Source organism: Vipera berus (genome assembly GCF_964194415.1).
Source record: "Vipera berus genome assembly, chromosome: 1".
Lineage (NCBI taxonomy): Eukaryota > Metazoa > Chordata > Lepidosauria > Squamata > Viperidae > Vipera > Vipera berus.
This window is the reverse complement of record NC_138202.1, coordinates 97,711,390-97,724,766: the sequence shown is the minus strand read 5'-3', so window position 1 is coordinate 97,724,766 and position 13,377 is coordinate 97,711,390. Positions and strand designations below refer to the sequence as shown.

The following is a 13,377-nucleotide window of genomic DNA, read 5'->3' as shown; positions in this document are numbered from 1 at the left end:
CCCACTTTTGACTTTTTATTTTTGACAAAAACGGAAGTCTGGAGCGTGGAAAATCCAATAAAAAATAATCCTTTTTTTTAAAAAAAAACAAAAAACAAGAGCTAGCCAAAAACATTAACGCAGCGGAACGCACCAGCGAGGCCCGGGCGAAGCCTCGACGGTTTTTATTGGCCAAGGGTTCCTAATGTATAGGCGAGAGAAGCGGTGGCAGCGCTCAGATAACGGGCACGGCGAGGCGGGCGCAGCGGAACACGCCGTTCCCTTCGCTCCCTCTCCCTTCTTATTGGTCAAACTCGCTCTGCAACTGGAGGCAAGCAAGCTCCACCCCTATAAATGGATCTTCTACGGGGGGGGGAAACCCTCGCCCAATCAACAAGCTCAGCAGTTGGCGCGCGTCAGAGTGGCGTAGACGGCGCCCTATGGTGCTGGCCGTCAATCCTGTGCGAGGCGGCCTCCCGCCGAGGCTTTTCTCTCTCTCCCCCCCCCCTCCCCAGCCCAGCACCGCTGTAGGATAGAGCGGCAGTTGCAACGGCGCCGGTAGAGGCGATAAGTAATCTCTGGGTAAGCGGCTTCCTTCGCGGCGGTGCCTGGGCGGGTGGGGTCCGACTTCGGGGGACAGACGAGGACACAGAAGGGGAGGGGATTAATGGCGGGGAGGGGCGGCGGCGGCGGCGGCTGGCCAGACTTAGCGGAATCTGCTGCTGCTGCTGCTGCTGCTGCTATCCGTCAATCGCGCAGGGAGAGGAGGAACCATCCGTCCGAGGTGCTGGGGTTGGGGGGGGGGAAAGAGGAGGCGCCCGACCTCACGCTGTGGAGCCCCAGTCGTGCGTGAGCCCTCGGTTGAAGGGAGAACGCAGCGCTTCCGGCCTAAACGCCGGTGCGCGCGCGCGTGCGTGTGTGTGTATGGGGAAGGGGGTGTCTCGGGAAAGGGGACGTTGCATGTGAGCAGGTTTCTCGAGGGCTTGTTGACCCGCCTTCCTTGCCTCCAAGGAGGACGAAGAGGGAGAGCGCGTTGGGAGTGAAAAGGTGGGGTGGGGGCGGGCGAGTAACGTTCCCCCCCCTTTTTTTTACTCTATATCAGGGGTCTTCAAACTTGGCCCTTTTGTGACTTGTGGACTTCAACTCCCAGAATTCCTCAGCCAGCATGGCTGGCTGAGGAATTCTGGGAGTTGAAGTCCACAAGTCACAAAAGGGCCAAGTTTGAAGACCCCTGCTCTATATGGTGGGATTTCCCCTGATTTCCTGCAAGCAGGAGCTTTTTTTTGCGTCTTGAGAAAAAGGGTTGAGCTACGTGGATTCGCTTGAACCGGTGTCCTTGAAATGTATTGAATCTTTAGCCCGGGGTGTGTGTGTGTGTGTGTGCGTGCGTGGGGCGTTAATTTTACTTTGTTCTGTATACATATTCCCGTGGAGATTAGTTCTTTGGGTAATAAGGTTAGAATATAAATACAAATCAAATGGCCCTGAAGTATGTGTGTTTCTGTGTCTGTGTCACACCCTTCTCTCTCTCCCTCCCCCCCACATCAGACTGTTATATTCTTCCTCTTAGCAAGGATAAAAATGAAGACAGAAGTGAAAAAAAATTGTGGCTTTGGTTGGGCAAGTACTGAGAAGTTGCTTTGAAAAAGTGGATAAGAAGGAAGAGACTGGATATATAGAATGGCTAGGAGAATTGTATACATCTGAGGCCGTCTTGTCAACATCTTGTTTCTTCTGCCAGCATTAATTTCGATTTTCCTGTCTCCCCTTTCAGAAGCTTTTGTTTCACATTTGCAGATAATGTCATTTTCTTGTAAAGAACATTGTTTCATCATCCTCATCTCTCTTGTTTCCTGCGGGTGGAGCCAGGTCCAATACACGGTGTTCTTAGGGTAGAAAGCGACTCTAAACTTGTTCTCAGCTGTTTACTGTCTTTGCCATAGTGATGATTAACAATTGTGAAAATAAAAAGTTGTGGGATGCCAGAAAGAGGATGTACGGTATCTCTTAAGTCAGAAATGATGATGCCACTAACTTCATATGCTAAATAAGATCTGTAGAAAGGAAACACTTGGAATAATAGAGTGCACATGTACTAAAAATCTGGTGGGGGTGTGTGGGTTTTTTTGGTAGTTACCCCTAATGTTTTGAAATTATTTAATATGCTATGTATAATCAGTTTGTTTAAAATAAGTGTATGGTGTTCATACCAAAAAGAAAACATTAAAGATTATTGATGCTTTGCTCATCCAGAAGACTTTGCAAATATAGTAAATGTATATTACACAAGAAAGAAGTACCATGTTGGAATGAATATGAAAAAGCAGAAGATTGTAAAAAAACTGATAAAAGAAAATAATTGACTAGATTAGTCTAAAACTATGGTTTTTATGAAGGAGAGAAAAATGGTTTCCTCTTATTCCGTAGTAACATAGGAAACTTAAAATGAAATACTACTCAGTTACTAAAGTAGTTGAACATTGGTAAAAAGAGACTCTGGAAAGAACATACTTTCATTATTTGTAGGTCCAGGTCCAAATTTGGCTTGCATTTATTAGCTTTTTTTCTTATCTCTGTCTTTATGGTCTGTGTCTGTTTTCTAATTTTAATTGCAGTTTGTACTATATTTCAGTAATTGAACATCAGTGGATGTTTCTGCATTTATATTTATATTAATGTTTTCTCATCCAAATAAATGCATTGGGAACGTAATTGTAATGACTTCCTAATTATTCTTTGGGACACTCAGAGCTCTTATCTTGCTTGATTCCATATGTCAAAGGAAAGGCATTACGCTTCACATTTTTTATTAATATATTTGAGCAATCTTCTTAAATGCTCACATTAATATAGTACATGTGTGCATATATGTACTAGTTGTTAGTGTTACAAGTTTACTAATGTAAAAAAGATTTTTGTGAACAAATAGACAAACTATTACATCTTACTGTTTTTGAAAAACAAAACTGATTTACTGCTGGATATGAATCCATGAATTAATTATTGAGTGTTAAGATTCGCTTCTAAGACAAGTGATTTAATCCTCTGGTTTTCAACCTAGGATATAATTCTAAATGTTTCAATAAATTCAGGAAAGTAATACTGATTTAATTCAGTAGTGCTTTTGCAAGTGTGTATACCACAGATCAACCTGTTCATGTATTGGGCTGTGGCTTTCCAAAAGTTTTGGCAAATTCCCAACTAATTCTGGCATAGAATTTAAGGATCTGGAGTGTGCCCCAAGTGTTGTTATAGCATAACTGCCGATGACTAGAACCTAACTGTGAGAAGTTTAAAAACGAACCTAACGGCATTCTTTTGCCCGCTTTTGATTATTTGTATAAAAATGTAAAAATGCATTGATTTATTAAAGAAGCAGATCAAATAATTTTGATAGTTCTCAGATCTCTTTGATGACTATCAAGATAATTTTTGCAGTTATGGGCTGCTTAATCAGGAAAAACACTGCCACAAATGATGGTACAGGTAGTCCTAATTTAGAAGTTGAGACTAACAACTTGGTTGTTAAGCAGAGAGTATGCTTAGTGAAAATTATGTGACTGCAACTGTGCTTATGATTTCACTTCAGTTTTCCTTTGCTTCTTACCACTTTGTTTAACTGAACTTGGTTTTTTTCTCTTTTTCTTTGAGGACATCTTGGTATCCATGACTGAGCAAGTGAAATAGATACTACAAAGGTTGTTAATGTGAGGACTGTTTACTAAGTTTTTTTTAAGCATCCTAATTTTGAACAGTCACTAAGCAAGGATTATCTGTATACTCTTATATAAAGAGTGTGGATTATCTTTAGAAAGAGGTGCTACAGATTTGCTCCCTTATGAGAAATTTGATTACATCAGATATATAGATGTCTTAACTCCCTTGAGATAATTTGTGTAGCATTTCTAATTGTCTAAACTAGCAGGAATCATTTCCAAGATATCTGGAATATAATTATAATTAAGTGATCCTTTAACTAAATTTGTCAATGCTGTGACAAATGGAATGAGATGAGGAGATAAGAATTCTTGGTGGTGCTAGCAGATTACTGCACCATCTCAGATTTTCCTATCTGAAAAGAACAGGAATAATATATACTAGAATAATCTTGATCCATCTTGGTATATTGGGCCAGAAGTTATAACATGTATATGAGTTGAACTGTGGAATATTCGGATCTGAGGCAAGAAACTTTCCTGAGCATGCATGGTAGCTATCATACTATGGCTTCCTTTAATGCAGGGCTTTTCAACCAGTGGTATGGGTACCACCTGTGGTACATTGGCACCTGGCAGGTGGTACGCAACCATCCTAGAAAAGTAGCGGGGGAGGGGAATGAGCTGAACCAGTGGCAGCACGGCACAAGCCTGAGCGAGAGATGGCTGGAGCTGCAGGGCTGTCAGGGGTCAGCGGAAGCGCAAGAATCAGCGCTTCGGGGCTGTCAGGGCTCAGTGGATGTGCCAGGATCAGCGCCAGGCTCCAGCTGGAGCTCGGCGCTGATCCTGGCGCTTCTGAGCCCATAAGAAGCGCCGATCAGTTGGAATGTTGCAGTATCTCCAGGGTCTTGTAATTTACATTCAGATGCTTGGCAACGGATTTATATTTATGACGGTCACAGTGTCCCAGGCTCATGTGAAGTGACCCAAGCCTGTTGCAACCACCCAGCAGACGGGGGGGGGGAATAAAAACCAAACACCCCCCCACCCCACAGGGACAGGAGGAAGAGCGCCGCTGGGCGGGCAGGTGTCTTGCTTGGCTGTGGCTTGCGGGGCACTTTTTTCAGTGCCATTGTAACTTCAAACAGTCATTAAGTGAACTGTTGTAAGTCGAGGACTACCTGTACTTCATCACTTTTTTCCTTTTTTTTGGTCATCAAGTTTTTGACACCTTGCTAGGCGACTGGTGGTAGTCTGATGTTGCCATATCCTGAAAGTGGTACAATGGATGAAAAGGTTGAAAAGCCCTGCTTTAATACAGGGGTGTCAAACTGCTGGCCCACGGGCTGGATGCGTCACGAGGAAACCGTGCCCACCCCATTGCTGGTAATGGGGAAAAAGCTCCGATACGTCATGTGACATCACGTGACGTCGTGAGTTTGACATGTCTGCTGTAATGTGCTACTAAGAGGTACAGACAATGGATTTAAAGCACATTTGCCTGCTTCATATTCCTTTACTGCTTTGTATATGAACTTTCCTGGGAGCGTATTTAATATTTGTCAGATTTAAAAACCACCCATCTCTTCACAGATGGACTCTGGGCAATGTACAATAAAATATTTTTTTAAAAAAAGTGTGTAAAATCAAAAATTTAAAAAATTTAAGAAAAGAGATCTTAAGAATTAGGAGGCAGGGGGAGGACTTTCCAGGTTGGGTTGCAACCAACCCCATAGCTGCATGTTCATCTGCATGCCCCAAGCAAGGGCGCAGAGCCATGTTGTTATGGCTTTATTGAAGCAGGCAAACCAGCCAAAACAATACTTGAAGTGCTATAACAATTGTTGCTAATAGAATAGCAAGTATATTTTACAGTATTTACACTGGCCACTTTCAAAGAAATTGTATTTATATTTGAGTTACATAAATTTGCTAAAGGTTATTCTTCCCTCGCCCTAATGAAGATGCTTAGAAGCATGGTATACTTTGATTATTTTAAAGTATTAATTTTGCACAAAATCTATATTAAACAGATCTTATGTTAGAAAGAATATTAAAATGAACCTAAATCTCCACTTACCTTTCCCTCCCTTTATAAACTTGGACAGTACTATAGACCAGGCATGTCAAACTCATGATGTCATGTGACGTCATGTAATGTATTGCAACTTTTCCCCCATTTCTGGCAATGGGGTGTGTGTGGTTTCGGTGTGATGCATCCGGCCTGTAGACCGGCAGTTTGGCATGCCTATTATAGACCGTTTTACCTGAAACAATTTTGCACACCATTAATGAACTTTGCTACAAAAAGTTTCATCGATTCTTTTTCCCCAAGTAATGCTTATGTTATTTGGTAAGCAAGCTTGGAAATGCCTTAGAGATTGGTTTGTGTCTAGGCCACTTGTTTCTGTTTAACAAAGTCAAATTATTGTATCTTGAGCTTACTTGAGAGATTGTTTCTAGATCTTAGGTATGTTTATGGCCCAAAATAAGTGGAACTGAAGTGAAGAGTAATTTCTGCTATGTAAATTTTCTTTATCTTTTGGTCTTAAGAATTCTGAAATTTGCAGATTACTTTTTTAGATTTTGTCTCCCAAGTAAATTCTACTCTGAAATTTAATCTGAGATATTGAATGAAATTACAAAGTCATTACTAAAAGCCAACATTGGTTTGTCAAAAACAGATCATGCCAGACAAATCTTATTGCATTCTTTGACCAGGTGACAAAATTAGTGGACCAGAGGAATGCTGTGGATATAATTTACTTGGACTTCAGTAAGGCATTTGATAAAGTAGATCACAAACTATTACTTGATAAGATAGAAAAATGTGGGTTAGACAGAATCACCACCAGATAGATCTGTAGCTGGCTGACCAGCCCTACTCAGTGTGTGGTCCTCAATGGAACCACATCTACATGGAGGGAAGTGTGTAGTGGGGTGCCCCAGGGCTCTGTTCTGGGCCCAGTGCTCTTCAACATCTTCATCAACGATTTGGATGAGGAGATAGATGGGGAACTCATCAAATTTGCCAACAACACCAAGCTGGCAGGAATAGCCAATACTCTAGAAGATAGGCTTAATATACAGGAGGATCTGGACAGACTGGAACACTGGGCGCTATCTAACAAAATGAAATTCAATTGTGAAAAAAGTAAGGTTCTACATTTAGGCAGGAAAAACCAAATGCGCAGGTATAGTATAGGTGGTTCCTTGCTCATTAGTAGTTACTGTGAGAGAGATCTGGGAGTCCTAGTGGAATATGAGCCAGCAGTGTGCTGCAGCTGCCAAAAAAGCCAACACAGTGCTAGGCTGCATTAACAGAGGGATAGAATCAAGATCATGTGAAGTACTAATACTTTATAATGCCTTGGTAAGGCCACATTACTGTATCCAGTTTTGGTCACCAGGATGTAAAAAAGATGTTGAGACTCTAGAAAGAGTACAGAGAAGAGCAACAAAGATGATTGGGACTGGAGGCTAAAACATATAGGGAATGGTTGCTGAAATTGGGTATGTGTAGTTTAATGAAGAGAAGGGCGAGGGGTGACATGATAGCAGTGTTCCAATATCTCAGGGGCTGCCACAAAGAAGAGGGAGTCAAGCTATTCTCCAAAGCACCTGAAAGCAGGACAAGAAGCAATGGATGGAAACTAGTCAAGGAGAGAAGCAACCTAGAACTAAGGAGAAACTTCCTGACAGTTAGAACAACTAACCAGAGGAACAACCTGCCTCCAGAAGTGGTGAATGCTCCAACACTGGAAGTTTTTAAGAAGAGACTGGACAGCCGTTTGTCTGAAATGGTATAGTGTTTCCTGCCTGAGCAGGGGGTTGGACTAGATGACCTCCAAGGTCCCTTCCAACCTTTTTAAATTATTATTTTATTATTACTTCCAGGAAAACACATAGGATTACAACTTCAAAATTAAACATGCCTTAATTTTGCAAAAGGAGCGTTATCAATATATCCAGGACTAGAAGACATGGGAACAATTTAGTATTTCCATTTAATTTACTTAGTCATTTTCTCTTGAGAGGAGAAAAAAATAAAATCCACAAAATTTTCTTGGAGATCTGTCAACAGTTTAATGATTGCTTGAAAATTATTTATTGTTGTGAGAATACATTGCTATATTTAAGTACTGACAGTTCACAATGCAATTGGGTTTTTTATTTTTAAGAAGGTACATAATAAATGGCTGAATCCATGATTTGGTTGAGGTTTTGAACTACCTAAAATGATTCATAGAAAATTCCTGAGCAGTGATTGAATCTTCTTTTGCATATTTTTGTCCTATTTAAGTAATTAGAAAGATGGAGGAAATATATGAGGAGAATCTTGAATAGGAGGAGGTTTAAGGAAGAGAATAATTCCCTTTATGAGCTTTTTGGAGGAAGGGTGACTGGTTCCCTCCCTTTCCCACTTGTTCTGGAATAGCTCTTGCCTAACTGAGAAAATAAGAGCAACAGAGCAACCTTTTATTACCTATTTTTGCACTCTCTCACATTAAATATCTTTAAAATATGGCACTGGGGGGTGTTGTACTCTTAAATTAGCTCTGCCAAATTGGCACATACCCTCTTAATGGACACTTTCATATAGTTTTATTGGAGGGAAAGAATTCCCAAGAGGAAATACTCAGCGAATGGCAATCAGATTTGTCAGCCCTCATTAGAGGTTCCCCCCCCCCAGTAATTGGTCTGCTTCTTGGATCAATAACAATTAAACCAAAGAGCCATTCTTAAATTTAGGATAGTACTAATTCTACTACATTTTCACTCTCTTCCAAAAGCCAGAGTTCAGAAAAATCCCTTAAGGCAAAGGGGACATTGAAAGAATTGATGCATTTGCCCATTTTATAAAAATGCATGAGCTTAAATGGACTCCAGAAGATAGTAGAGGACAGGAAGGCCTGGAGGAACGTTGTCCATAGGGTCGCGATGGGTGGGACACGAATTCGCAGCTAACAACAACAACATATTTTTTATATCATTCCTAATTACATTTTCAGGTCATTTGGCTTTATTGTCCAGGGAGTTTTTTTTTTAAAAAACAACAACACTGTAACCAGTCATAATGACTGGTTATTTATGCCTTGAATGTTTTAATTGTTATATTTAAAATCTGATTCTGATCACCAGTCTTAATAAAGGACAGACTGACTGAACATTTCCTTCATCAAGCTCATGGTGAAGAACCACTTTTTCTCCTGGTAAGGATATAGCAGTGCACATATGAAAAGTATTAGCAACACCTAAGTAAACAGTCAGGATGGAAAGACTTTCAAAGAGAGGCCATACAAATAGCAACATAGTAAAAGAAACACCTACATGGCTAATATCAGCAGAGGAAATAAATAGGTTGCTGAGCTCCACAGTAACCTGGAATATCAACACTTGTCCAGAGTTATGAGATTTCAGCAAGGAAGAAGATCCTCACTCTTGACTACTCATTATGACAGGGGACAGTAAAAAAAGTATGGTATTTTGTCTTCCAATTACAATACAAGCATGCGTAGGAAATTCAAGAGGGATTTTTTTGTTACAAGTATTTTTCACTGTACAAAATAGTTCAGTCTATGTATAGTGGTTAAAATGAAGCACATAATGCTTTCCATGGCAGTTTAGGATATAGCAATACTTTTAAACTTGGTTGAATATCCTGTTTATAACTGAAAATATTCATGTTGGATGAGTTCTTATTACAAAGCCTTTACATAAATTCATTTCCTTTTTAAATGATTTTTGTAAATGATTTTAGTTTTTCTGAGATAGTTGAAATCATTCATATTTCCAAATGGTTTATTTGTAGCAAATAATGATCAGGTTGTGTTACATTTGTAGAGCCCTTGGTTTAATTGCTTTAAAAAAAGTATTCCATTCTGAATTGAACACCTGGAAATGGTCCATCTTGTTACACCTTTCTGGAAAATCACTTAGTAAGGTACAGTTATAAATTGGCAGCCTGCTTAAAGTTCTGGCAAGAAAAACTTGTATAGAGACTATAGTATACTGTACATAAATTGAAACTCCTTATTTGTTGTGTTATTAATTTAAATAATTTATAGGGCTTCCCCCTTCCGATATCCAGATATTCTGGATGTCATATAAGGGTTAAAAAGCAAGACCATTGATGTCCCACCTATGGATGTCTAAATTATAAGATATTTGCTGGTTTTAAATATTTGGGTTTTTTAGTCTGGCTATATCAATGGTAATATAGATAATGTTGCCCTTCAGATTTTCTGATTTGTGCAAAGGCAGGGGCAGCCAATAACTTGTTCTTCAATAAAGATTTATATTGTACATAAAAAGAGAAGCCCATGCTCTTGCTTCCATTATCTTGTTTTTGATTAAAAGACCTAGATTCTGGTGAGGCTAATAAGCCCAGAGGGTTCTGCAAAAGCAGAAATATAGTATTTTGTTCAGCCTAGAACCATATTGTTGTATTCCTGAGCTATCAGTTCTGAGCTGCAGGTGGAGACATAAGGTTTGCTCTGTTTGCAATATATTGCCTGTAGCAGTAAAATGTGTCGATCGCTCTGTTCCAGCCCTTACGCCTTGGAGGCAAGGACTTGATTTTAGCTCATTAGAACTTTGCTGTATTAAAATTATTGAATTATACTGCTGACTTGCATTGTCTGGGTGATAGAATATTTGGAACAATATGCTCGAAAATCTGCTAACCAAAATGTCATTTTTGGGGTATATTTTTCCTATATTTGATGTATCGGTAATACCATCTGTTGCAAGCACTCAATGTCACCATTAACACAACAGCAAAAATGTATTGAATTCTCACAATATGTTGCACTTTGAAAAGCCCCAAGTCTTTTTAAATATTATTGTAACAAAACAGCTTAGCTAGAAATTCAAATTTCATCTATAGTGATTCTCTCTTCTTCAGGTTTTCTACCCCTTTTTCTTTTTAAAAACCTGGGTTTTGAAAAAAACAGCTAGTAAAGCTGATATTTCAACAAATCAGAGATGAAATGGTACAGGAGCTCTAACAGAGCAACTATTGTGCATATGACAATGGTGTTTAGATAGCTTTAGACAATGGCACATTTTATTGAGATAACATCTTGGCTCTAGTACTAGAACTGTTGCTCTGTGTTTCATAGAAATTTTTTAAAAATCACTGTGTGATCAGATATTTCTGTCAAAAGGCAAGGCATCTCTCCCCAAACTGTTCACTTACAATAATTGGTACATTTGTATCAGGAATAATCTGCAATCAAGGGCATATGAATATGTATTTCATCTAAAATAGTTTATAGCCTATTTAAAGGCAAAAAAATATAATGAGAACAGTTGCCTCAAGAATAAAATTGAGTTTATCTTTGGCTTATTAAAACATTTTTGGTGCACTTTCAACTATTCAGGATTATAGCACAGCATTATTGTAGTTTGCAGCTTTGAAGAATCGCAGTTTCACATTGCTATACAGGGACGTGGTGGTTCAGTGGGTTAGGACACTGAGCTTGTCGATCAGATGGTCGGCAGTTTGGCGGGTCGAAGTGAGCACCTGTTACTCGTCCCAGCTTCTGCCCACCTAGCAGTTTGAAAGCACGTAAAAATGCAAGTAGAAAAATAGGGATCACTATGGTGGGAAGATAACAGCATTCCGTGCACCTTTGGCGTCTAGTCATGCCGGCCACATGACCACGGAGACGTCCTCAGACAAGCGCTGGCTCTTCGGCTTTGAAACGGAGATGAGCACCGGCCCCTAGAGTCGGAAACGACTAGCACGCATGTGCGGTGGAACCTTTACCTTTTATGTATAATATTTTTACCTTGCTTGTCAAGTCATTCAGTAAATTCTGTAGACAAAGACAAACATGTTTTTGTACAGCCAGTCATGTCCACTAATAAATCAGAATCTGATTAGTTTTTGCATAAATAATTTAGAAAATTGTTGAAGAAAAGAGTTGGCACAGTTGATACTATTTTAATCGTAATCAACTGTACATTATAAGCCATTGTTAAATATACAAACTAGCTGTATTATGTAGATTTTCAACATTTTTATGCTGGTCTCACATTTGGAATTTGGAGACTCACAAAATGGCTGTGGTAGAGGTGGCAAGCCAGAAAACAGTCATTTATCAAAGAACAAACTTATTAGGTTTTTCTCTCTCTCCGAGGAATAGAACTCTTCTAGAACTATATAACTAGATCTCCTCTAGAATAAAATAATCCGTTTTGTTTTAGCCCCCCTCCCCCTCAGTTCTTAGACTGGTTAATACCTCGGGTAAGATCCTCTTACCCTCCTCACACATAAATTCTTGCTTGCATTCCTTTACCATTTTGTAGCAATTGCATGGATTATATGTGTTGCCTATCTGTGATCAAAAACAATACTGTAATTTGGTTACACAATTATGGTATAGCATATTAGATTCATTCGTGGGTTTTAGTTGACATTATTCTTTTCTTCAGATCAGATGGAATAGACCAGGGATAGGCAACCTCGGCTCTTTTACGACTCGTGGACTTCAACTCCCAGAATTCCTGAGTCCACGAGTCATAAAAGAGCTGAGGTTGCCTACCCCTGGAATAGACCAATAAAATTATACAACATGAAATCTACTCTGATTATATTACCATTTCAGAGAAGAAGTTTTTAGCTTTTTGTCAGATATCTGACTGGCTTCATTAAATGCCCTGAAATCATGTACAATATTCATTCTGATAATGATATGACGTTCATCTATACCAGGCATGTCAAACTCGCGATGTCACGTGATGTCGCGTGACGTATCTCAACTTTCCCCCCATTTCTGGCAGTGGGGAGGGCACGGTTTTGTTGTGATGCATCTGGCCCCTGGGCCGGCAGTTTGACTTCCCTGATCTATACTATAGGTAATCTTTTATTTATGATCAGTTGCTTAATGACCATTCAAAGTTCTGAGAAATGTATATGGGAGTTTTTTACAACCCAGATTCAAAATTGCAATGGTAAGTCATGTAACCACACTTCAGATGCTCAGCAACTGGGCCACATTTATAGCTTTTTGTAGTGTCCTGTGGTCATGTGACTATCTTTTATGATGGTTTTGATGAAACTTTGTGTTTACTTTCAGTTTTCAGCAAAACACTTCGTAGCAGACCATGAGTTTTCTTAACGACCATGGCATTCACTTAACAATTGCCAGAAAAAAGATCATAAAATCATGTCAGACATGTGACTGACCCATTTTACGCTTGTCATGAGTTATGACCATGATAAACAGACTCCATTACAGTTGCAACTCAAGGACTACCTGTAGAGCTTTTACAGTGAAGTAGTGTATGGGTTATTTAATGAGCTAGGACATCAGATATATGTAATATTGGGACGCTCGCAGTCGGTGTTGGCAGGGGGGCAGAGATCGACCTTGAGACCTCTCATTTGTGGAGTTCCTCAGGGATCGGTTCTCTCGCCTCTCCTGTTCAACATCTATATGAAGCCGCTGGGTGAGATCATTCGTGGTTTTGGAGTTGGGTATCATCAATATGCTGATGATACCCAGCTTTTTATTTCGACCCCAAACCACCCCAGTGATGCCCTCGACGTGATGTCCCGTTGCCTGGAGGCGGTCCGGGTCTGGATGGGGAGGAACAGGCTTCGACTCAACCCTGACAAGACTGAGTGGCTGTTCGTGCCGGCATCCCGGGAAATTCCGATTATCCCATCTCTGGCCATGGGGGGTGAGCTATTACCCCCTGTAGATAGGGTGCGCAACTTGGGGGTCCTTCT

At 40.1% G+C, this 13,377-nt stretch overlaps 1 protein-coding gene across 1 annotated transcript in view; it reads left to right on the top strand.

Annotated features, from left to right (window-relative positions):
• Positions 1 to 443: 443 nt before the first annotated feature.
• The window catches only part of FAR1 (fatty acyl-CoA reductase 1), a 49,589-nt gene continuing 36,655 nt past the window's right edge, over positions 444 to 13,377 (top strand). The window contains exon 1 of the mRNA XM_081339461.1: positions 444 to 561. The gene's annotated coding sequence lies outside the window, so the exon portion shown is untranslated. The remainder of the gene's footprint in view (positions 562 to 13,377) is intronic.